The sequence below is a fragment of the Macaca mulatta genome, chromosome 20 (genome assembly GCF_049350105.2).
Source record: "Macaca mulatta isolate MMU2019108-1 chromosome 20, T2T-MMU8v2.0, whole genome shotgun sequence".
NCBI classification, from domain to species: domain Eukaryota; kingdom Metazoa; phylum Chordata; class Mammalia; order Primates; family Cercopithecidae; genus Macaca; species Macaca mulatta.
The window spans coordinates 84,892,774-84,914,277 of record NC_133425.1 but is presented as its reverse complement, the minus strand read 5'-3'; the positions used below and the strand labels follow the sequence as shown (position 1 = coordinate 84,914,277).

At 47.9% G+C, this 21,504-nt stretch overlaps 1 protein-coding gene and 2 long non-coding RNA genes across 28 annotated transcripts in view; 1 reads left to right on the top strand and 2 right to left on the bottom strand.

The window, feature by feature from the left end:
• ANKRD11 (ankyrin repeat domain containing 11) overlaps nt 1-21,504 on the top strand; it is a 235,407-nt gene that overhangs the window by 12,444 nt on the left and 201,459 nt on the right. The window lies entirely within an intron of this gene.
• On the bottom strand, nt 7,604-14,777 carry LOC144338225 (uncharacterized). Its single transcript, XR_013412189.1, has 2 exons — nt 14,701-14,777; nt 7,604-8,982 (listed from the first exon to the last, which is right to left on the bottom strand). It is a non-coding gene; the product is annotated as an uncharacterized LOC144338225 (long non-coding RNA).
• On the bottom strand, nt 16,355-17,086 carry LOC144338213 (uncharacterized). The gene is made up of 2 exons (XR_013412176.1): nt 16,861-17,086; nt 16,355-16,674 (listed from the first exon to the last, which is right to left on the bottom strand). It is a non-coding gene; the product is annotated as an uncharacterized LOC144338213 (long non-coding RNA).

Sequence of the window (21,504 nt, the reverse complement as noted above, 5' to 3'; positions counted from 1 at the left end):
AGGCTGGAGTGCAATGACACGATCTCGGCTCCCTGCAACCTCTGCCTCCTGGGTTCAAGAATTCTCTTGCCTCAGCCTCCGGAGTAGCTGGAATCAGAGGAGTGCGCCACCACGCCCGGCTAAAATTTTGTATTTTTTAATAGAGACAGGGTTTTGCTATGTTGGATAGGCTGGTGATCTGCCCACCTCAGCCTCCCAAAGTGCTGGGATTACAGGCGTGAGCCTGGCCTGCCACCTTACTTTTTTTTTTTTTTTTTGAGACGGAGTCTCGCTCTGTCACCCAGGCTGGAGTGCAGTGGTGCGATCTCGGGTCACTGCAACCTCTGCCTCCTGGGTTAAAGTCATTCTCCTGCCTCAGCCTCGTGAGTAACTGGGACTACAGGTGCCTGGCACCATGCCCGGATTAATGTTTTTTTTTTTTTTTGAGACGGAGTCTTGCTCTGTCACCCACGTTGGAGTGCAGTGGCATGATCTTGGCTCATTGCAAGCTCTGCCTCCTGGATTCATGCCATTCTCCTGCCTCAGCCTCCCGAGGAGCTGGGACTACAGGTGCCCGCCACCACGGCCTGCTAATTTTTTGTATTTTTAGTAGAGATGGGGTTTCACTGGGTTAGCCAAGATGATCTCAATCTCCTGACCTCGTGATCTGCCCCCTCGTCCTCCCAAAGTGCTGGGATTACAGGTGTGAGCCACCGCGCCTGGCCTTTTTTAAATTTAATTTAATTTATTATTATTTTTTTTGAGACGGAGTTTCATTCTCGTTGCCCAGGCTGGAGTGCAGTGGCATGATCTCAGCTCACTGCAACCTCCACCTCCTGGGTTCAAGTGATTCTTCTGCCTTAGCCTCCCGAGTAGCTGGGATTATAGGCATACGCCACCACACCCAGCTAATTTTTTTGTATTTTTAGCAGAGATGGGGTTTCTCTGTGTTGGCCAGGCTGGTCTCGAACTCCTGACCTCAGATGATCTGCCTGCCTTGGCCTCCCAAAGTGCTGGGATTGCAGGCGTGAGCCACCATGCCAGGCCTAGATATTTTTTATATCAGGTCACGTGTTTTATCTAGGAGGCAAACTTTCCTTGTAATTAGTGTTTCTTTTTTCTTTTTTTTGTTTTTGTTTGAGTTGGAGTCTCCCTACTGCGTCCGGCCGTGATTAATGTTTTTCTAGTGATGCTGCACTCTCTTGAAGTCAGTTAACTGTCACCTGAATCTTCAGGGACTGGGTTGGGTTGTGGGGTGGGTGGTGGCATGACTTGCTGCTGATGGGACAGGAGGACCCACTACTCACACAGGTACCACAGTTGTGGCTCTTGAGGCCTGAAGGTTGAGGTTGCAGTGAGCTGAAATCATGCCACTGCACTCTAGCCCCGGTGACAGAGTGAGACCATCTCGGGAAAGAAAAAACGTTAGGTCATTATTTACGCACCCAACAAGTGAAAGGTCTGGAGGGCCCAAGTGAGGACAGCTCAGTTCGGGCATGTTTAACCTCCAGATTACCTCGTCCTTGAGAAATTTAGGAATAATCCCAGTTTCAGTCTTTTGTGGTGTGGTTCTTTGATGTTAGTCATGGGAATAAGGAATTTGCATTTAGCCTCAAGAGTTGTGGAAAGTCCTAATGAGAAATATCACGGGCAGAAGCTGCTGCTCGCTTCAGTGGTGCAGGTGATGATTGTGCCGGAGAACTGTGCATAGCCAGCTGCTGGAGGAGAGGACGTGGCCTCCACAGGCAGCCTCACACTAGGGGGTGACTGTTGGGGGCAGCAGGGATGAAAGGGACACGTTCGTATGCTGCTCAGTTGCTTATGTCAGCAGGATGTCCAGGTTGCGTTTCTGGGGGGGCAGTGGGTCCTTGAGACCTGAGACCCATTCTCTTTGGAACGTAATGAGTTACCAGGTGGGCTGCGGGAGAATGTTCAGTTGTGGTATGGAGGCGTTGGGTTGCTTAACCTCAGAAGGATCTTTTTTTCCTATGAGTTGTGTAGAAGAAGATGTCTTACATAGATTTGAAGAACATTGAAAAAACAAAAACAAAAAAACCAACCCCAATTTGGCTTTCCTTCTTTTTTGTTAGGGTGATAGTCCTATGTGCATTTCTGTTTCCTGGCCCCTGGATGTGAAAAGTGGGTCATTGGAGGCACTGGGAGTGTTGCCATGCTGGCCCCAGAGGCCTGTGTGTGCTGCTGGCGAGGCAGCTGGGCCACTGTCGCTGTGCCCTGACAACAGTGGTGGGAACTGTTCCTGAAAGTGTGAAATAAGATTTCAGTTTATTAAGCGCTCCTCTCATTACGCCATTGTTTTCTTTTTCTTTTTTGATTTTTTGAGCTTCTTTTGAAGCCACAATGAATTGGGATAGAAAGAATACATACCCAGAAACAAATATTAGGTTTTATTTTTTTATTTTTTATTATTTTTTTCAGATGGAGTCTTGCTCTGTTCCCAGGCTGGAGTGCAGTGGCGTGATCTTGGCTCACTGCAGCCTCCGCCTCCTGCATTCAAGCAGTTCTTCTGCCTTAGCCTCCTGAGTAGCTGGGATTACAGGTGCCCAGCACCATACCCAGCTGATTTTTGTATTTTTGGTAGAGACGGGGTTTAACCATGTTGGCCAGGCTGGTCTCGAACTCCTGACCTCAGGTAATCCAACCGCCTCAGCCTCCCCAAGTGCTGGGATTATAGGCGTGAGCCACTGCACCTGGCCTCTCCAGTATTTTTGTTATTAAAATGTTAAATACTGCTGGGTGCAGTGGCTCATGCCTGTAATCCCAGCACTTGGGGAGGCTGAGGCGGGCGGATCACCTGAGGTCAGGAGTTCGAGACCAACCTGGGCCACATGGTGAAACTCTGGCTTTTCTAAAAATACAAAAAATTAGCTGGGTGTGGTGACAGGTACTGTAATCTCAACTACTGAGGAGGCTGAGGCAGGAGAATTGGTTGAACCCAGGAGGCGGAGGTTGCAGTGAGCCGAGATCGCGCCACTGCGTTCCAGCCTGGATGATAGAGTGAGACTCCATCTCGGAAAGAAAAAAAAAATTAGGCGTGATGGCCCATGCCTTTCATCCCAGCTACTCAGGAGGCTGAGGCAGGAGAAACGATTGAACATGTGAGGTGGAGGTTTTAGTGAGCCACGACGGCGCCACTGCACTCCAGCCTGGGCGACAGAGCGAGACTTGGTCTCTAAAAGAAAAAAAAAAAAAAAGAAGGAGAAATGACTTGAAGGTGCCGCTTTTATACTACACTTCTATTGTGTCTGTTTTCTGAGATGCAAATTGAACTAGCTAATTCTCTCACATGATAAATACTGGACAGACAAGACCGAAGGAGAACCTTTTCTCCGTGTTTCTTGCTCTGTCTGCTTTTATCAGTAGATGCTCATGGTACAGTCTTCCACTCACTTTCCCTTTCACCTCTGAGGTTCATTGTTACCACGGCATGTGTTCCAGTCTCCATGCTATAGTCTTCCACCCACTTTCCCTTTCACCTCTGAGGTTCGTTGTTACCACGTCACGTGTTCCAGTCTGTGCTCGCGTATAAAACGTGTGTTGTGTCTTAACGTGATACTGTGAGATGAGTCTGCCCAGAGGGACTCTGAAGTCAGGACTGTGTCTTTTCCACACCTCTCCACCCCAGCCCTCATCGTGGCTCAGAGAGAACCAGATTCAGAGTGTGGTGAGGGGAGGATGAGGTGGTTTCGGGTGGGCGGTGGGTCCCCATCTCTGCTGGAAGTGTAGTGTACCTCTAGGGTATGTTCCAAATAGTTGGTTGTAAGACCACGGAGGAGAAGTCTGTTTCGGCAGGCTAGTCCCTCGGCTTGAGGTCTCGGTGTCTGTAACCGCCAGGCTGCAGAGCCCCACCTGGCTGAGTCAGGAGTGTGTTGTAACCTGCCCACCTGCCCAGGCTGGTTAGAAGCAAGCGTAGGCATTGGGTCTGCCTGTCCTGGTCCAGGCACCTCTCCTGGTTTGGCCAGGTTTTGGTTTGTATTTATTCCTCATGTTGACATGTAAATAATACTGTTACAAAACAGGTAGTTTGCTTTGCTGTTCTACGAACAACCCAAGAACCTGAGGGTAATAGGACACATTAACATTCTTGTAGTTAAGAGTTCTGATTCTGTGACTTCAGAGGACATGTGACCATCCTGACTGTGGCGGGTTATTAAGGCTGTGACAAGTCGCAGGTAGCTTTAGGAATGTCAAAGATAGGTTCTTTGAATTTGATTTCATCTTTTTTTTTTTTTTTTTTTTTTGAGACAGAGTCTCGCTCTGTAGCCCAGGCTGGAGTGCAGTGGTGCAATCTCGGCTCACTGCAACCTCTGCCTCCTGGGTTCATGCCATTCTCCTGCCTCAGCTTCCCGAGCCCGGCTAATTTTATTTTTGTATTTTTAGTAGAGACGGGGTTTTACTGTGTTAGCCAGGATGGTCTTGATCTCCTGACCTCGTGATCCTCCCACCTCAGCCTCCCAAAGTTCTGGGATTACAGGCGTGAGCCACTGCGCCCGGCCTGATTTCGTCTTTTGAGAATGGGCTGCTGTACTTGAAATTGGGTTTGTAGTTTTGGTATTTTGATGTGAGAAGGCATTGGCTAAAATTTTTGTTCTCATAATTTGCATATTTTCTGTGTTTTTCCCATTGTTTGGCTCAGTTGTTTTTCTTTGTTTTTTTTTTTGAAACAGGGTTTCACCCTGTCTGTTGCTCAGGCTGGAGTGCAGTGGCGTGATCTCTGCTCCCTGCAACCTCCGCCTCCCAGTTTCAAGCAGTTCTTCTGCCTCAGCCTCCTGAGTAGCTGGGACTCCAGGTGCCCTCCACCACGCCTGGCTAATTTTTAAATTTTTTTAGTACAGACAGGGTTTCACCATGTTGGCCAGGCTCATCTTGGACTCCTGACCTCAATTGATCCACCCGCCTCGGCTTCCCAAAGTGCTGGAATTACAGGTGTGAACCACCGCGCCTGGCCTGGATCAGTTGTTTTCACGTTCCTTATCCCTCTTTAAACTTGGGAGGGCATTGCGTGTTTCATGGAGATATTACAGCAAAGATCAGAATTTTGATTGTAATTGTTTTGTTTGTTGTTGACGTGCTCTAGTTACTGTTTTCCGACTTCCAGTGTGAACGATAAAAGATTGTTTTAAAATTTTAGGAAAAACTATCTTTCGTGTGGGTAGTGAATAAATAATTAGCATTAATGTTACTGATGTCTTCTACCTAGTTCTTTATCAGAATTCTTTTCCTGGCTGCAATATTTCATTTTAATAGAGAATAATTTTCATGTAAAACTGGTTGCTTTATATTTTCTTTCTGGTTGCTATAGAAACAGTGCAGTGTGGTGGGTTACGGGGCTTTCATGAGGGAGCTCTCTGGGAGGCAGCAGCCGCCTGGTGATGAGGGAGGGGCACGGAATTGTCGTCTTTCACATCCCAGCTTGGCCGTGGAGCCTCAGGAGCTGCCTCGCCAGAATGATGGGATTTTCTTGTCCCTCCAGCTTAAATGCTGTTGGCTTTGTTCTCCAGTGGAATGGCCATCGCCTTTTTTCCTACCTGTGAGCTAGTCCATCTCTCCAACCCACTGGCGATCCAAGAGGTCTCCAGCCTTTCTCTGCCTGTCATGGTCAAGAGGGTCTGTTGGAAAATTACTGACTGAACAACAATGCCAGAAATTGCCCTGAATTGTGGAAGTCCCGGCTGCCACCCCCTTACTTGAGGTCCTCATCTCACTGCACCAACAGGGGTGAGGAGAGGGCAGGGGTGAGGAGAGGGCAGGGGTGGCCCTGCACACTGCTGGGGAAGAAAGGAGGCAGCTCCTGGCCAGGCAGGGCACGGCCTTCCTTGCTAGATCATCAGCACAAATTTGCGTTTGAAGGTTTAACTTACATTTTCTTTTTTATTTGGATTATATATCCGTAAGTTTTGGGTTGTTATGCAGTATTCTGAGGATTGACGTTGGTGGCATACGTTAACCTTGAAAGCAGCATTTTGTTCATTATAAAAAACTTGGAATATAGTAATTGAGTATGAAGTAATTGAAGCTGTGAGGTCCGTTATAAGGAACTTGGTCTTGGGAGTCTCTCCGAGCCTACTCTGGCTTGGGAGGCTGCCTTGGTCTCAGTGAGGCTGGCATCGTGTGTGTTGGTGGGAGGTTGGAAAGAGCATTTGGCATTCTGAAGAGTGACCTGTGCTCCCTTTCTGGCAACCAGTCATTATTTGTGCGTGGAAGGAAGTAGCATGGACGAAAGTTTTTCTTTCAAATGGGATGATGGGTGGGGCTGTATTTCTGGTCTTAAAATTTTTTTTTTTTTTTTTAAATAAGGTAGAGACAGGGACTCACCATGTTGCCCAGGCTGGTCTCAAGCTCCTGGGCTCAGTCGTTCCTTCCACCCTGGCCTCCCGTAGGCATGAGATTGTAGGCATGAGTCGCCATGCCAGGCCAGTGTGTTTCTTTGCTACTGCTGTGTAACAGATTGACACATGACGCATTCATGATCTCACGGTTTCTGTGGGTTGGAAGTCTGTGCACAGCTTAGTGGGATCCTCTGCTCAGCGTTTCATCAGGTTGCAGCCTTGGTGTTGGGTGGGACTTCGATCTCATCAGAGGGTCAAATGGGGAATGGTGTGCTTTTGGGCTCTTTCAGGTTGTGACAGAAGTTGTCTCTTTCTGATTGTGGGACGGAAGTCTTTGTTTTCTTGTTGACTGTCCCCTGAGGTCTCCTCTTGACCCTTAGAGGCCCAGGCCCCCTGTACTTGCTTGGCAGGTAGTCCCTTGCAGCGTGGCAGCTCCCTTCAAAACAGCAAAGAGTCTTCTGCCTCAGTAGACTAAGTCTTACGTAACATCACGTGGTCATAGGAGTGACATCGCATCAACTTTGCCACCTAATGCAGCGCAGTCAGTGGAAAGCTGTTCCATTGTGTTCACCATATTCTGTGGGTTAGAAGCACGTCACAGGTCCCGCCCGCCCTGCACTCCAGGCAAAGTGACTACAAGGAGGCACTGTGGGGAGATTGGGTGGGGAGATTGCCAGGCTTACCTAGGGTCTGTCTGCTGGCCTGGGGTGATCTTCATTCCCTGGATACTGACATGTCAGTCTCTGGGAATTGTTTGCATCTCTCTCTCCTCCATGACGTGTCAGTCTTTGGGAGAGGGGTGCATCTCTTCTGTCTCCTGCATTTGCATGCACTCCCAGATCCACTTGTAGAATGGAAGTAGAATCAAGACTCGTGGCCACAGATTGGGTGGACAGGACACTTGGGCTTGCCCTGGTACTGTCAGGCTTTTTGCCCTATATCTTGTATTTCCTGCTGTCCTGCCTGCCTCTCAGGCTTATGGTGAGGATGAGATGAGACGATGGATGTGGTCAGTGAAGCAGCTGGTCAGGGCCTGTTGGAATTCCACTCTAGTCCCGTCTGCCTCTTTCTCCACCTCTGTCCTCTAGGCAGAGATTGGTTATTTTCACGAGTAAGTGTGGGATCATCAGAGTTCTTGAGGTCTTTGCTTTCTGTCTGAAATTCCCTTATGTCCTTTCCCTGACTGATGCCTACTCATCCTTCAGGCCTCCACCTTCCCAGTGATCTTTTTTTTTTTTTTGAGACAGGGTCTTGCTTTCTTGCCTCGGCTGGAGTGCAGTGGTGTGATCTTGACTTACTGCAGCCTTGACCTCTTGGGCTCAAGCCAAGCCATCCTCCTGCCTCAGCTTCCTGGGTAGCTGGGACCACAGGTGTGTGCCACCCCACCTGGCTAATGTTTGTATTTTTTGTAGAGACGGGGTCTCACTGTGTTGCCCAGGCTGGTCTCCCGACTTCTGGGCTCAAGCGATCCTCCTGCCTCAGCCTCCCACGGTGCAGGGATCACAGACATAAGCCACCATGCCTGGCCCCCAGTGAGCCTCCTGGTCTCATGGCTGAGCTGTTCGACTTCACTTGTGACTTTGCCATTGGTTAGATTTCACCCTTGGTCTTGCGGTGTCCTCTGCTCCCCTCTCTGGTAATAATTTATGTTGTGTTTTAGTTACCTTTTACTTCCTTTCTGCTGAGTGATACTTGTTGGATCCTCAGACACAAGGCTTGGCACACTTACGGCAGATACCGAATAAAACAGTAACACTCTGTGGCCAGTATTTAAATGGTGTGCACAGCCATCAGAATGGAATAAGCTGGGCACAGCGGAATGGGAGGTTGATGTTGCAGTGACCCGTGAATATGCCACTGCCCTCCAGCCTGGGGGACAGAGCAAGACTTCATCTCAAGCAAACAAACAAACAAATCAATCAGTGGATCAGAAGAGGTGATGTGCTCGTGACTCGAGTCCCTGCTCTGCCGTCGAAGCTTCTCCAGCCTTACTGCTCCTTTGCTTTGGATCTTTTCATTCCTAGGTTTATTGTTGAGTCTGAGACGGTTTTTCTTCTCTCTTCCCCTTCTTAGTAAATATGCAGATCTCCTAATAATGCACCTGACTTAGAGATCTTGGTACCGTACCCACAGATCCACACAAACACAAAAGCACAGGTGATACTCAGGTTGGAACATGACGATGCAAACTCAGCATCCCCATTTGCCTCTCGCTTTTCTGTCTTTCTTAGCTGTGTCCTGTGAGTGTGTTTTGGGCAGTGTCGACAGCAGGTTCAGCCTCAGAAAAAGGATGGGAAATGGCTCTCAGACTCAGAGCCCTAAACGTGGTCCGCATCAGGTTTCTGCCCTGATCCTGGCACCTCTCTCTGCCTGGTGGAGAGCACCTTTGCACCTTTGCACCTTTGCAAGTGAGGGTTAGGGCTGGGCACAACAGCTTCCCATTTTGTTCAAGGAGATGTGTCTGGAGATAAAATGGCAGGGCTGCATGCGTCGGGGGTCATAGCCATGCACCTGATGTTCAGGAGTTGGTAACTGGGGGAGTAAGGACTTAAGGTACATGTTTTACTGTTCCCTCTTTGCTGTGAGGTGTTGTTGCATGTGAGTTGATTCGGGTGGTAAATGAAATCGTATCTTTATTTTTTGAGACAGTCTCACTCTGTCGCCCAGGCTGGAGTATAGTGGCATGATCTCAGCTCACTGCAAGCTCCGCCTCCTGAGTTCAAGCAACTCTCCTGCCTCATCTTCCCAAGTAGCTGGGATTACAGGTGCCCGCCACCACACCCGGCTAATTTTTGTATTTTTAATAGAGACTGGGTTTCACCATGTGGGCCAAGCTGGTCCTGACCTCGGGTGATCTGCCCACCTCTGCCTCTCAAAGTGGGGATTACAGGCATGAGGCACCGCACCCGGCCATGAAATCATATCTTAAGTGTCTCCATGGTGGCCTAATTTGTTACCTGAAGCTTTTTCTCAGAGCAGCCTCTAGCAAGGAAAATCACTTCCTGTCGACTCCTTCAGGACTGCAGGGTAACTTGGTGAATGCTTGCATCTTGTGAATTCCTGAGTGGTGAGAGCACCACTCCACACAGGACTTCAGGGCAGCAGGCTTTTAGGTTTTGCACACAGTTCCTTGAAAGCTGTGATTTGGAAATTGTTAGAATTTCTAGATAGTATCTAGTTTGGAGGGTCAATAGTGCTTTATTTATTTATTTATTTTTACTTTTAAAATAGAGGTGGGGTCTCACTCTGCTGTCAGGCTGGTCTCCAGCTTCTGAGCTCAAATGATCCTCCTGCCGTGGCCTCCCAGAGTGCTGGGGTTACAGGAGTGAGCCACTGCGCCCAGCCGCAGTCATGCTTTTAAATTGAGGATATAGGAAGGAAGGCTTTGGCTGCTATGCTTTCATGAGATTTCTTTTTTTTTTTTCTTTGAGACGGAACCTCACTCTGTCCCCCAGGCTGGAGTGCAGTGGTGCGATCGATCTCGGCTCACTGCACCCTTCGCCTCTCAGATTCACGCCATTCTCCTGCCTCAGCCTCCCGAGTAGCTGGGACTACAGGTGCCCACCACCATGCCCAGCTAATTTTTTGTATTTTTAGTAGAGACGGGGTTTTACCACATTAGCCAGGATTGTCTCGATCTCCTGACCTTGTGATCCGCCCGCCTTGGCCTCCCAAAGTGCTGGGATTACAGGTGTGAGCCACCGCGCCCAGCCGCTAATACTTTTTTTCCCCTCCTTTCTGAGTCTATCACGTTAACCAGTATTCCTTACCTACGTTTAGTCTGTACGCAAAACACCCATGGCTGCCTCTCCTCAGACTGACCCGTGTTCACCTGGACTTGGATAAGCCTCACTGTCATCTGGGGTGTGTTTCTCCTTGTGTGCCTGTCATAATAGTGCATCACATTTCAACGCTTCTTCTACAGGGCAGGATTTGTAGAAAGGGTTTGAATCTTAATGATAAGCTATGACCATGAGTAAGTTACTTCATTTTTCCTTGCTTTTGGTTTTCTTGTAAGAATTGGGATTATAGGCCAGGCATGCTGACTCAGGCCTGTAATCCCAGCACTTTGGGAGGCCGGTGCAGGCGGATCATGGGTTGAAGACATGAAGACCATACTGGCTAACACACTGAAACCTGTCTCTACTAAAAATACAAAAAAATTAGCTGGGCAAGGTGGCGGGCGCCTGTAGTCCCAGCTACTCGGGAGGCTGAGGCAGGAGAATGGCGTAAACCCTAGAGGCGGAGCTTGCAGTGAGCTGAGATCCGGCCACAGCACTCCAGCCTGGGCGATAGAGCCAGACTCCGTCTCAAAAAAAAAAAAAAGAATGAGACTCCATCAAAAAAAAAAAGGTTTTTTTTGTATTTTTAGTAGAGACGGGGTTTCACCGTGTTAGCCAGGATGGTCTCCGTGTCCTGACCTCGTGATCTGCCTGCCCTGTGTGGCCTCCCAAAGTGCTGGGATTACAGGTGTGAGCCACTGCGCCCGGCCTACTTTTTCCTTTCTCATTTGCATACCTTTTATACCTTTTATCTCCTTTCTCTTGGGCTAGAACCTCTAGTGCAGTGTTCCAAAGAAGTGATGAGTGGAGATGAGCCAGATGCGGTGGCTCACGCCTGTAATCCTAGCACTGTGGGAGGCCAAGGTGGGTGGATCACCTGAGGTTAGGAGTTTGAGACCATCCTGGGCAACACAGTGAAACCCTGTTTTTACTAAAATGCAAAAATATTAGCCGGATGTGGCAGTGTGTGCCTCTATTCCCAGCTGCTCAGGAGGCAGAGGCTGGAGAATTGCTTGAACCTGGGAGGCAGAGGTTGCAGTGAGCCTAGATTGCGCTACTGCATTCCAGCCTGGGTGACAGAGTGAGACTCAATCTCAAAAGAAAAAAGAGAGAGGATATCACAGGCTTATTTCTTTTTTTCTCTTGTTTTTTTGTTTTTTTTTGTTTTTTGGGAACAGAGCCTTACTCTGTGGCCCAGGCTGAAGTGCAGTGGTGGCTCACTGCAAGCTCTGACACAGGCTTATTTCTGATGGTAATTGAAAAGTGTCCACTTTTTCACCATTAAGTTTGCTAAGGGTTCCTAAAGGCACTTTGTGAGGTTAAGGAAGTTCCCTTCTTTTATAGGTTTGCTAAGTATTTATCAGGAATGGACATTGAATTTTATAATTTTCTTTTACATTGATTTATCATTTGGTTTTGTTTTTCAAATGTTTAGGTTTTGTTTTTTGAATGTTTAACCAATCATGTATTCCTGGGTTAAACCCACATGGTGACAGTGTGTCATTCTTCCTGTATGATACATTGGCAGGTAGGCATCAGCTGAGCCCTGCACGTTTCACCATCCAGCAGGCGGCCGCTGGGGCTGCCAGGAACAGCAGGGCAGCAGAAGCAGAAGCAGGGGCCACACAGCTTCACTTCTGCTGCATCCTTCTTCTTTTTGAGCCGGAGTCTCACTCTGTTGCCCAGGCTGGAGTACAGTGGCGCCATCTCGGCTCACTGCAGCCTCCGCCTCCCGAGTTCCCAAGCAGTTCTCCAGCCTCAGCCTCCTGTGTAGCTGACGTTACAGGCCTGTGCCACCATGCCCGGCTAATTTTTGTATTTTTAGTAGAGACAGGATTTCGACATGTTGGCCAGGCTGGTCTTGAACTTCTGGCCTCAAGTGATTCACGGGCCTCGGGCTCCCAAAGTCCTGGGATTACAGGTGTGAGCCACCGTGCCTGGCCAACTTTTGCTTCATTCTGTTGGTAATAGCAAATCAGTGAGGGAGACCAGATTCTAGGGGTGCAAAATAAACTTTCCCCCCAACCTCATGATGGGAGGAGGGACACTCACATTGCAGGTGTGGGTGAGAAGCTGCGAGAGTCTGTGCCATGTGGCATAGCTACCACAACAACTTCAACCCAAATCCTCTTAGTTTTGCTGTAGTCATCCTCATAATTGCTGAGATTTCTGCTTTGGTTTCCTTATCAAATTAACACTAAGTTAATAGACCCTTCTTTCCAAGTTCATGATTACAGTGTCAGCAAGTGATAAAGACTGCAGTCTGTGCGCCATGGCTCACACCTGTGATCCCAGCACTTTGGGAGGCCGAGGTGGGCAGATCATTTGAGGCCAGGAGTTCAAGACCAGCCTGGCCAACATAACGAAACCCCGTCTCTACTGAAAATACAAAAGAAACTTAGCTGGGTATGGTGGCGCACAGCTGTAGTCCCAGCTACTCGGGAGGCTGAGGCAAGAGAAACAGTTCAACCCAGGAGGCAGAGGTTGCGGTGAGCCGAGATCATGCCCCTGCACTTCAGCCGGGCAACAGAGCGAGACATTGTCTCAAAAAACAAAACAAAACGCTGTGGGTAGCAAGTCACCCAGTTGTCTTATCTGATTTTTAAAAACATATGCAGTACGTCTTATGGTGTCTTGATTGGATTCACAGCAGCATTTGGGATCAGCTGTGCAGTGCATCCTGCATGTTGAAGAGTGATACGAGGCCAGATACAGTGCCTGTAGTCTCAGCACTTTGAGAGGCTAAGGCAGGGGGATCACTTGAGACCAAGAGCTCGAGACCAGCCTGGGCAGCATAGCAAGACCCTGTCTCTACAAAAATAAAAATAAAACTTAGCTGGGTGTGATAGCGTGTGCCTGTAGTCCCAGCTACTTTGGAGACTGAGGCTGGATGGCCACTTGAGCCCAGGGTTTCTTTTTAGAGACAAGGTCTTACTCTGTGGTCCAGGCTGGAATGCAGTGTTGCCGTCACAGCTCACTGCAGCCTCAACTTCCTGGGCTCAGGCAGTTCTCCCACCTCAGCCTTCCAAGTAGCTGAGACTACAGGGGCGTGCCACCATACCCAGCTAGCTAATCTTTCTATGTTTTTTGGTGGAGATGGGGTTTAGCCATATTGCTGTGGCTCATGTTGTACTCCTGGGCTCAAGCGATCCACCTGCTGTGGCCTCCCCAAGTTGTGGGATTATAGACGTGAGCCAAGGCTCCTGGCCCGATTTCAGCTTGTTGGTTTGGCAACTTTGGTCAATAAAAGTTTATGTGGTCTTTTTCTACCCCCACCTTCTCACTCCTGGCACAGAGTTCCTGCAACCTTTGGAATTTCTTGTGTGATAGGATGTCGTTTGTTATTCATAACTAGCTCCTTTCAGATCACACCAGAGTTTGGGCTAATGAACTGACAGGGTAGGGCTGGTCACCAGGAAGACCAGGTGATTATTAGAAGGCTAGAGCTTTCATCTGCAGCCACTGACCTCCAAGGAGGGGAGCAGGAGCTGAAGATGAAGCTCTAAAAACTCTTGGACACGCCCGAGTCGTGGGAGGGCCCCTGCCGCCCACACCTTGCTTTTTGCATCTTTTGTGTTTGCTGCTACCGAGTTGTCTTTTTTATGTTTTCCATGTCGAACACGTGGAATACAGTTCGACAGCTTTTAATACCTTTGTCTACTAATTTTAACACCTGTTTCAGTTCTAAGTTGGTTTATTTCTTTTCCCTCATTATGGTTTGTATTTGTGTTTTTTGAGCACTAATCATAATTCTCTGAGGCTTGTATTTTTTTGCTTCTTTGCATGCCTAGTGATTTTTGTTGGATGCCATGCATTAGGAATTTTACCCTGTTGGGTGATGACTTTCTTTCTGAAATTATAAAATAAGATGTAGTTCACAGAATACAAAATTTACCATTTAAAGCTCACAGTTCAGTGATTTTTAGTATATTCATTATATTGTGCACCCATCACCCCCACTGTCACATTCCAGCACGTTTCCGTCCTCACGAGGTCCCCTGTCTCGTCAGTCCCTGTTACCCTTCCCCCTTTCCCTGACAACCGATACTCTACTTTCTATCTGGATTTGCCTGTTGTGAACGTTTCACATAAATGGGAATTAAGTCTTTTGGGTTTTAGATAAGTAAGATAATAATTTCCTCTTCAGAGAATGGAACTGTCAGCAGATGGGGCTCGTTACTGAGGGGGCTGCATGCACTCTGGTGTTCACCGGGTGTGCCTGAGCCCACTTTCGGTGCAGCAGGTTCTGCCAGCGTCTTTTTCTGGGCAACTTGTTGAGTTTATGACGCAACCTCCTTTTACTGGTCCCTGTTGTGATCAGCACCCTAAGCTTTTAGAAAGTGTGATGGTGGCCGGGTGCGGTGGCTCACGCCTGTAATCCCAGCACTTTGGGAGGCTGAGGTGGGCAGATCATGAGGTCAGGAGATCAAGACCATCCTGGCTAACACGGTGAAACCCCGTCTCTACTAAAAATACAAAAAATTAGCCGGGCGTGGTGGTGGCGCCTGTAGTCCCAGCTACTCGGGAGGCTGAGGCAGGAGAATGGCGTGAACCCGGGAGGCGGAGCTTGCAGTGAGCCGAGATCGCGCCACTGCACTCCAGCCTGGGCCACAGAGCGAGACTCCGGCTCAAAAAAAAAACAACAAAAAAGCAAAAACAAAAAAAGAAAGTGTGACGGTGGCTGTGGAGCAGAGGAGTCATCTCTTTGCTCGTACATGTGACGTGCCAGGAGTACATGGGAGTCGTGAGCCCGTGGACACACAGAAGAGACTTTTCCTTTGTCTCATGGTGGAATGCTGGAGAAGCAAGTGTTCCCACCTGCTGAGCAGCTGAGAGCAGGCTTTCCGCGGATGTGTGCGGGCGGGCGGGCGGTGTGGCACAGAAAGGCCTCGACGGACTGTCTGCTCTTCACGGCAAGAGCGTGCTGCCCCTGTTCTCTGTCGTGGCCTCTGCTGTAAAGATGAGAGAAGTCCAACGCCAGTCTAATTCATGATTCTTTTTTAGGTAAGCTTTTTAGGATTTTATGGAAACTTGTAGGATTTTCTGTTTGTATGTGGGAGTCTGACATTTTGCTATTTTAGGGTTTAGATTGTTACTTTTTTATATTGGTTAGCATCTTGAAGCTCTTTTAATATGCAGACTTGTCTTTTTCATTCCATCTCAGTTTTTCTGTCAAGGGCCAGGTAGTAGATACGTTAGACCTTGTGGCCGTGTGTTCTCTGACAGCTCTTCAGCTCTGCTGTGGTATCATGGAAGGAACCGGGGCCACACTTAAAACGAGCCTGACTGTTTTCCAGTTAAAACTAGTATTAACACTGAAATTAGAATTTCATATAATTTTCACCTACCACAAAATGTTGTTTTCTTTCTCAACCAGGTATAAATATAAACCTCATTCTTAGCCTGTGGACTGTCTAAAAAAGACATTGGGCCAGATTCGGTCCCTGAACCTCAGGGGGTTTCCCCATCGTAGTAGGTGAACTTGGAACTATGTGGCTTTATTGATTTTTGTCCTTGAAGCTTTTCCTGTGCAGCGGTCCTGACTTTCTGTAGAGTTTGATCTCTGCAGCTTCTTCCTTCTCTAGAGTTTGATCTCTGCAGCTTCTTCCTTCTCTAGAGTTTGATCTCTGGTTTCTCTAGACTGAAGTTATTTGTCTGATCTCATTTACTTTCTGTTAATTTAGGTGCTTAATTCTGGTCATCTGTTGGCATATCATTCTTCTGTTTTCCAGTGCCGTTACGGATTTATTCTTTTCTTTTCTTTTGTTTTTTTTAGATGGAATCTCACTCTGTCACCCAGGCTGGAGTGCAGTGGTGCGATCTTGGCTCACTACAGCCTCCACCTCCCAGGTTCAAGCGATTCTCGTGCCTTAGCCTCCCGAGTAGCTGGGATTACAGGTGCCTGCCACCATGCCCAGCTAATTTTTTATATTTTATTATTATTATTTTTTGAGACGGAGTCTTGCTCTGTGCCCCAGGCTGGAGTGCAGTGGCGCGATCTCGGCTCACTGCAAGCTCCGCCCCCCCCGGGTTCACGCCATTCTCCTGCCTCAGCCTCCTGAGTAGATGGGACTACAGGTGCCCGCCACCTCGCCCGGCTAATTTTCTTATATTTTTAGTAGAGACGGGGTTTCACCGTGTTAGCCAGAATGGTCTCGATCTCCTGACCTCGTGATCCGCCCGTCTCAGCCTCCCAAAGTGCTGGGATTACAGGCTTGAGCCACCACGCCCGGCCTATTTTTAGTAGAGACGGAGTTTCACCATGTTGGCCAGGCTGGTCTTGAACTCGTGACCTCGTGATCTGCCCACCTCAGCCTCCCAAAGTGCTGGGATTACAGGCGTGAGCCACTGCGCCTGACCAGATTTATTCTTTTCAAAATGTTTGTTACTTTAAGAAATTTTAGTTGAGAGGGATAGATTCCACCATTGTGATCTTTTTTTTCTTTTGAGGCGGGGTCTTGTTCTGTCACCCAGGCTGGAGTGCGGTAGTGGGATCTTGGCTCACTGCAGCCTCCACCTCCCAGGTGCAAGTGATTCTTGTGCCTCAGCCTCCCTAGTAGCTGGGACTATAGGCGCCCACCACCATGCCTGGCTAATTTATGTTTTTTTTTTTTTTTTTTTTTTTTTTTTTTGAGACGGAGTCTCGCTCTGCCGCCCAGGCTGGAGTGCAGTGGCCGGATCTCAGCTCACTGCAAGCTCCGCCTCCCGGGTTTATGCCATTCTCCTGCCTCAGCCTCCCGAGTAGCTGGGACTACAGGTGCCCACCACCACGCCTGGTTAATTTATGTATTTTTAGTAGACACGGGGTTTTACCATGTTGGCCAGGCTGGTTTTTAACTCCTGACCTTAAGTGATCCTCCCACCTCACCCTCCCAAAATGTTGGGATTACAGGTGTGAGCCACTGCACCTGGCATTACCATTGTGATCTAATAGTACTACAGTACTATTATTTCTTATAAATAGAATTGCAGTGTGACAGGAAGAACTTCCACCATAGGTGTTTTGAAGAAGTTAATTTTTTCCATAAGTAGAAAGCTATGGGAACATGAAACCTAATAACAGTCTATTGCTTGTAACTTAGGGAATTAATTTTGAATTAAATGTGAACTAGACAATTTGCCATGGAATACTACGTTGAAATTATTGAAAAACACTGAGTGTGAGGCTTTTCTTAAATGAAGCTTGTGACAGAGGGAAGTATACCAGTGATTAAGAAGATGCTGGGATGGGCTTTTGCAATAGATGCTCTGCAGGTCTCCAAAATGAGCACCAGATGTGGGGAGAGGGCAGTGACAGAGTCTTCGGAACGTTCTGAGAGCTGAGCTGCTAGGAGACAGGCTTAAATGAGAACCCTAGTTTTTAAAACTTAATGTTTTAATGGAAATGACCATAATTATTAGTGTAGAAAGATAAATTTTGGCCGGGCGCGGTGGCTCACGCCTGTTATCCCAGCACTTTGGGAAGCCGAGGCAGGTGGATCACAAGGTCAGGAGATCGAGACCATCCTGTGAATGGTGAAACCCCGTCTCTACTAAAAATGCAAAAAATTAACCAGGCGTGCTGGTGGCGCCTGTAGTCTCAGCTACTCGGGAGGCTGAGGCAGGAGAATGGCGTGAACCTGGGAGACCGAGCTTGCAGTGAGCTGAGATCCGGCCACTGCACCCCAGCCTGGGCGACAGAGCAAGACTCTGTCTCAAAAAAAAAAAAACAAAAGATACATTTTATTTATTTAGATTAGAAGATGAAGTTCAGAGAATTTAGGTAGCCTAAATAAGATGGCATAGTTAATAATTCTATGAACTTTTCCTTGTTTAGTAAATTTAGTATTAAAATGGAATTATTACGTGGGGTGGGGTGGCTCATGCCTGTAATCTCAGCACTTTGGGAGGACAAGGGAGGCAGATAACTTGAGCACAGGAGTTTGAGACCAGCCTGGGCAACATGGTGATACCCCGTTTCTACAAAAAATACAAATATTAGCCAGGCGTGGTGGCACGTGCCTGTGGTCCTAGCTCCTCAGGAGGCTGAGGGGAAGGATTGCCTGAGCCCAGTGGTGTAAAATTGACCATCTGTACCATTTCTGAGTGTGCAGTTCTCTGGTATTCGATTCACATTGTGTTAAGCCATCACCACCATCCCTCTCCAGAACTTCTTGGTCTTCCCAGACGACACCGGCTACCCTTAACACTGTTTCTGCGTCCCTCTCCCCGTAACCCCAACCACCAATATGCTTCTCTTATGAATGTCACTACTCAAGGCACCTCTCCTATAAGGGGGAGGTCATAGGATATTTGTCCTTTCTTCTCTTGTGAATGTCAGTGCTCAAGGCACCTCTCCTATAAGGGGATCATACGATGTTTGTCCTTTTGTGACTGGCACATTTCCCTTTTGGATCAGTTTGTTACTGTGGGTCAGAGTCTTCATTTGAACAATTTGCCCCCACAGCTCAGAGTCCTCAGTTGTGACCACCCTCTGCAGGTCAAATTCAATTTTTGTTTACTGACTTATTTTGAGGCAGAGTCTTGCTGTCTTGCCTGGGCTGGAGTGCAGTGGTGTGATCGTGGCTCACTGTGGCCTCGACCTCCTGGGTTCAAACAACCCGCCTGCTTCGGCTCCCATAGTGATAGGATGACATGCGTGAGCTGCTGTGCCCAGTGTCAAATTTAATTTTTTTTTTTTTTTTTTGAGACAAGAGTCTCGTTCTGTCACCCGGGCTGGAGTGCAGTGGTGCTATCTTGGCTCACTGCATCCTCCACCTCCCAAGTTCAACCAGTTTTCCATATTGGCCAGGCTGGTCTTGAACTCCTGACCTCAGGACATTTATAGAATACATTTATTATTTTTATGACCAAAGCATGTGATTTTTTTAAATTTAAATTTTATTTTTTAATTTTTATTTTTTTTTTGTTTTTGAGACTGTCTTACTCTGTTTCCCAGGCTGGACTGCAGTGGTACGCAATCTCAGCTCACTGAAATCTCGGCCTCCCAGGTTCAAACAATTCTCCTGGCTCAGCCTCCCGAGTAGCTGGAATTACAGGCTCACACCACCACGCCCAGCTAATTCTTTTGTATTTTTAGTAGAGACAGAGTTTCACCATGTTGAGTAGGCTGGTCTCAAACTCCTGACCTTAAATGATCCACACCAGGATCTCTCAGAGTCCTGGGATTACAGATGTGAGCCACCGCGCCTGGTGGGCTTGTTTCTTTTAGTTTATCCTAACTCTACATTTAATCTAGAAAACAAATCTTTGAGGGGTTACTACAAAGCTAACTGAACATCATAATGTGTCTAGCACATGCATTTCAGGGCTCCACTGCAAGGAGCTGTGCTGAGACCAGCTGAATCATGATTAATAATGGAGTCTAAGGAACACAGGCCTCTAGATGTGACCCTTGCCATACCCTCAGATTACATCAGGGCAGAGCTGATAGTCTGCCTGGCCCTGAACCCACGCTGCCCTCAGCCACCCAACACCTTGGAGGCAAAGAACACTCCCTTTCATACCATGTTGTACAAGGTGTAGTAAGACAAGACCTGCTTTTTTTATTTTGAGACGGAGTCTCGCTCTGTCGCCTGGGCTGGAGTGCAGTGGCGTGATCTCGGCTTACTGCAGCCTCCGCTTCCCGGGTTCACGCCATTCTCCTCCTTCAGCCTCCTGAGTAGCTGGGACTACAGGCGCGCGCCACCACGCCCAGCTAATTGTTGGTATTTTTAGGAGAGATGGGGTTTCACTGTGTTAGCCAGGATGGTCTAGATTTCCTGACCTCGTGCTCTGCCCACCTCGGCCTCCCAAAATGCTGGGATTACAGGTGTGCGCCACCGCACCCGGCCTTTTTTTTTTTTTTGGATACAGGGTCTTGCTAGGTCGCCCAGGGTGGAGTGCAGTGATACAATCTTGGCTCACTGCAATCTTGACTTCCTGGGCTCAAGCGATCCTCCAGGCTCAGCCTCCTGAGTAGCTGGGACTGCAGGCACTACCATGCTCAGCTACTTTTTTTTGTTTGTAGATATGGGGCCTTGCTGTGTTGCCCAAGCTGGTCTCAGATGCCTCAAGAAATCCCCTTGCCTAGGCTTTCCAGTGTGCTGGGATTACAAGCATGAGCCACTGTTCCTGGCTTTTATTTTTTTAAGCCTTTTTTTTTTTTTTTTGAGACTGAGTCTGGCTCTGTCGCCCGGGCTGGAGTGCAGTGGCCGGATCTCAGCTCACTGCAAGCTCCACCTCCCGGGTTTACGCCATTCTCCTGCCTCAGCCTCCCGAGTAGCTGGGACCACAGGCGCCCGCCACTTCGCCCGGCTAGTTTTTTGTATTTTTTAGTAGAGATGGGGTTTCACCGTGTTAGCCAGGATGGTCTCGATCTCCTGACCTCGTGATCCGCCCGTCTCGGCCTCCCAAAGTGCTGGGATTACAGGCTTGAGCCACCGCGCCCGGCCTTTTTTAAGCCTTTTAATAGAACATGATCAGTTGTTTGATAAATACTGAAACAGTACTAGGAATCAGTTTTTTTAGTTGTTTACCAAACATATTATGCAGGAACTAAATTCACAAAAAGTTCTTTTGAAATTTGGTCCACAAATTTACTTAAGGTTGGAAATTTAAAACTTGTAAGAGGCCGGGTGTGGTAGCTAAAAAAAAAGAAAAAGAAAAAAAAGGATGCTTTCAGGCTTAGAGTTAGTCTTTTTTTTTGAAAATTTTCACAACTTCAGAAAAACTTCATGGACAGGTTTAGAAGCATCTGTTTTATTGACTTTCCCGATTTCTTCGTATGAGTCAGTAATTGTTTTTGTTAACTTGAAGATGGATCTGAATTCTCTTTCCCAAGCTCTCTCTGCTGTCTTCACTCTTACCACTGTTCCCTCCTCTCAAGACATGCTTTGATGCAGATCTCAATATTATGGTCAGAAAACAGAACCAGATGCACATCTGCCTTTCTCATCCATGCTCTTGGCCCAACCTTGAAGGTTGTCTTGATTTCTTAGAAATTCATCAATCAAGAATTTATTCGTAGCATTGGCAGCCATTGTCTGATCCATTTCCCATGTGAATAAATGCATGTGTGGTTATTTCCTCTAGCACAGTCTTCCCTTCTTTAATATAGTTTTCAAAGAGTTCACCACTGTGAATCGGGGTCTTTCATCACAGAGAAGTTTTCCTGAAGACAGGTGTCTGTGATCAGTGTCACGACGGTGTGGGTTTGCTGTATCCCCTTGCCAGTGCCAGGACCCCTGAGGAACCACAGGACCAGTGGGCAGCTTCATGAGGCCGGGACCGCAGAGGAGGTGCAGGCAGCCAGTCAGCAGCAGGAAACTGAGGCCCAGGGCACGCAGTGGCCAGCAGCAGGCTGGCTCCCTATTTGGGAGTTTAAATCAAGTTTTGGTTACCTAAGGCAAAGCAAG